At 44.7% G+C, this 4035-nt stretch overlaps 1 protein-coding gene across 1 annotated transcript in view; it reads right to left on the bottom strand.

The window, feature by feature from the left end:
• The window catches only part of ACBD6 (acyl-CoA binding domain containing 6), a 160984-nt gene that overhangs the window by 96927 nt on the left and 60022 nt on the right, over positions 1–4035 (bottom strand). The gene's annotated exons all lie outside the window — the stretch shown is intronic.

The following is a 4035-nucleotide window of genomic DNA, read 5'->3' as shown; positions in this document are numbered from 1 at the left end:
CCCCCCCCCCCCCCCCCACAATCCAGATAGAAAGGACAGACGCACATGTGCAAATGCATACAGATGAAAATGAAACACAAAACAAAACAAGTTGTTGCAATAGCCATGACAACTTAATTTTATTAAAATTAACATAAGCAAAAAAGAGTGGCTATTTCTAGATGCCACCAAGAGTAAGAAGTGCCTGGATTTTTAGGTGTTTTGTTTCTGAGCAACTGTGCATATTTGCAGTAGGGCTGTGCATAGCGCAGCCTGTTTGGTTTTCTCCAATCAGAGGAGCTCTTTCAAAGGGTTTTATAGCCCAACATGTGTGTGACAGACATCTGTGGTGCACCCACTCTGCATGCACGCACATACATAATACCAGTCAGAGTCCTTTATTCCCAAACCAAGAACACTCGGTCCCATTTTTATATCTAATTCCGCAGCTTTGTGATCAGTTAGGACTAAAGCATTCCCAGAGAAGGAAAAAAACACTCTTAATCACTAGGATGTTTTCAAAATCCATTATTGTTTAGTAACAGCAACTTTACAAGTGCATAGTGGAAGAAGCTCTTTAAAATTCTGCAGGCCTTTGTGCCTGACCACACGCAGTGACCTCTGGTATTTTCTGCCAAAACAGTTCATTTGTCTCTCAGAACAACTAATCAATTCCAGAGCCCATCAATCATTCCAGTTTTGCACTAGTCTAGTCTGGCTCAGAGGGGGCCAGATGGCTGACTGTGTAAGTGGGATTAATAAAATTCTGATAGATTACATGGCATCAAACGGACTACTAAACATGATGGGGACTATCAAATCTTTGCACAGGAGAAGGTGGGGGGAGGGGAATGAGGGTGTAGCCCATCATTTGTTGACATTTTAGTTCTTGCTTTATGTCTAGCTCCTAAACTTACCCCCTAGACCTTAATCAGGGCCTCCTCAGAAGTACACATAGCTCAAAGGGCTCTTCCTTTCTTCAGAACATATTGGAGTGGTTGGGTAGAAATTTACATTAGAGAAGGGCATCTTTCTTAAATGATCCCCAACACAACCAATTTAACTCAGCTCAAACTCGCATTATCTAACTTGGATCACCAATTTAATCTAATCAGAAATATAAATAGGAAGAATGAAGTCTGAGAAACCCAAGATTTAAGGAACAAATCTTACATAAGTTTAGGTTGCCTGCACTATTATAGAAGAATTGTTTATGTTAAATCAAAAAGAAAATGGCCTGCTAGCAGCATTATATTATTACACACTCACAGAATCATAGAAAAGTAGGGCTTCCTACTTTGGATGGATCCTCCAAGTCCCTTATCTAACCCAGGGGTGTCACACTGATGAGCACAGGGCCAATCCATAGGCCACAGCAGGCCCACAGGCACATGCTATGTCCCGTGTGGGTCTGATCAGATGAAGGGGCACTGGGATCCAGATAGTGGGTCTCTGCTGGACTGATCTAGCCCACTGGTTGCATGTTTGACACTCCTGGTCTATTAACAAAACTACACAGTCAAACCTGCCACAAGACAGCACTTAACTGGCCATAGCAAAGTAGGGGACCACAGCAGCGAATGTCCTGCTGCTATAAAGGTTGTTAAAATACGCTCAAGAGATCCCAGAAAGAGGGCCACACCTCCAGCTGCAGAGGAAGGCAAAGCCCCACAGAACCCTTACCAATTTGACCACAAGGTAAAAATCCTTCCTAACCCCAAACAAGGTGACCGGTCTGACCCCAAGTGGAGGGACAAGATCCCCCAGCTAAGAATCTACAGGCTTAAGTCCTAGCAGGAGCTCTAGCACACACCAGTCAAAATCCTCAGCCTTGGCTGCAGCCAACATTCAATGCTTGAAGAAGGCAACCCCCCAACCCCCACCTGACACATGTAGCAGCCAGGTGCAGAGCAGGGGAGAGGGGCGTGACTGAACACAACATACGAATACAAATCACTGGCTGGAGCCACAACCCCCATCTGTCTGCATGTCTGTGGCAGCAGCAGGTGGGGGAACGTGGCTCCAGCCAGCAGGCGGGGTGTGGCTCCAGCCCCAAATTCTGCAGCACAGCTGGACATGCTTCACGGCATACCAGTGTGCCGCAGCATACCGGTTGGGAAACACTGTCCTAGATCATCTCTGACCCCTTCTTATCCAACCTCTTCTTGAACATTTCCAATGATGGAGATTCCACAACCTCCCTAGGCAGTCTATTCCACTGCCTCGCTGTTCTAACAGTGACATTTTTCCAGTGATATCCAATGTAAACCTAGTTTGCTGCACCTGCAAGCCATCAGTCTGTCATACTCTCTGCAGCAAGAAAGAGAAGGCATTTCCCCTCTTCTTTATTGGCCACTCTGCAGCTATTTGAAGACTGCTATCAAGTCCTCTCTTAAACACCTTTTCCGCAAATTGAACATGGCTATTTCTTTCAAACTCTTCTTGTATGACTTGCCTTCTCAGTCCTTTATCATTACTGTTGTCTACCTCTGGACCTTCCCTAACTTCACCATGTCCTTTTTAAAATTTGGAGCCAAAACCTGCACACAGTAGTCTAAGATGAGGCCTAACTAGTTTGTCACGAGGCATGATCACCCTCCAGTGTTCTGCACTTACTGCTTCTATAGCTGCATCCCAAAACCACATTCACCCTTTAGCTCCAGCCCCAATATCCAATCTGTAAGATCCTTATGAACTGCACTCCTGTCCTCCAACATGTTTACAATTCTTCACAGTTTCGTGTCATCTGCAAAGTTGCTCAGGAAGCTTTCAATTCCAGTATCCAAAACATTAATGAATAGGCTGAACAGCATTGGTCCCAGGACAGATATCTGTGGCACTCCACTCAAAACTTCCTGCCACTCTAACACGATCCATCCCTTTGCTTGTGGCTAGTGAACTGGTTGTCTATCCATTTTATAGTATTGCCTAACCCACATTTCTCCAATTTGTTTATGCAAGGGTCATGTGAGAATATCAAAAGCCTTGCTGAAGTCCAGATACACTATATCTACAGCATTCTGTTCATCCACCCAAGTTGTTACTGTGTCAAAGGAGGAGATCAAGTTTGTTTAGCATAATCTGTTCTTAGTAAATCCATGCCAGCTGCTTGTAATCAGACTTTCCTCCTTCAGATGCTTACAAGTGGACTTTCTTAGGATATGCTCTAGTAACTTCCCAGGTACTGAGGTAGGGTTAACCAGTCTGTAGTCCTCCTTTTTGCCTTTTATAGAGGGGCACACTGGGTCTTTTCCAGTCCACTGGTACTCTGCCCACCTCCCACATCTTCATAAATATTATTACCAAGGTTCTTGTTCAACTACTGTTATGTGAATGTTTCCACCTGTCAACAGCATTTCAAGCCACGGTGATCCCATAACTCAGCACTGCTCTGTATGTGTATGTACTCTAGATATGCCCCACAAAGGATCCATGTACTACTTAGCCCCCTACTCACCGAACTGGGTATTCTTGCTACAAGTCCAGGGATGCTACACAAATTTACATGCAGATGATATGCAGGGCAACTTTACCCAGCTCCACCTCATGGAGGGTAGGGCCACACTAATCATGTGCTCCAGCTTGAGAAAAGGAGTGACAGAGGAAATCTGGGTGAATTGTTTGGGGCCCCATTTGGTGATGTTTGCCAGTCCTTCAAGGCTCGTGAAGAAATGGGAATAATTGAAACTGGGAAAGAAAGGCACAACTCAGTTCAGGAAGTGAAGTAGTCAAAATATGTACAGTGTAGTGACTCACCATGACTTAAAAGGAGTCAGCACTGAGGACAACTGAACACATTTCACACAACCACATAAGTTATTCAGATGGGCTGTACTAGCCTATGGCTGATGAGAACCTACCACAACGTGTCAAATGTAGCAATTTTGGTACCAAGGTGAAGGTGCCAAAGGTGTGGGTCAGGGTAGACTCTGGTCTTCCTCATATTGCAGTACCTGTGGGCCCAATGCCAGTTCTTTGTGAAGGAAATACACCCCACCTTTTTTTTTTTTTTTTTAAAGGACCCCCCCCCGCCCCCACAAAAAAAAAAAAAAAAAA

The sequence above is a fragment of the Gavialis gangeticus genome, unplaced genomic scaffold, assembly GCF_001723915.1.
Source record: "Gavialis gangeticus isolate Ggan-Ray unplaced genomic scaffold, GavGan_comp1, whole genome shotgun sequence".
Taxonomy (NCBI): domain Eukaryota; kingdom Metazoa; phylum Chordata; order Crocodylia; family Gavialidae; genus Gavialis; species Gavialis gangeticus.
Note: the sequence above shows the minus strand (reverse complement) of the source record. Positions and strands in the feature narration are given on the sequence as shown.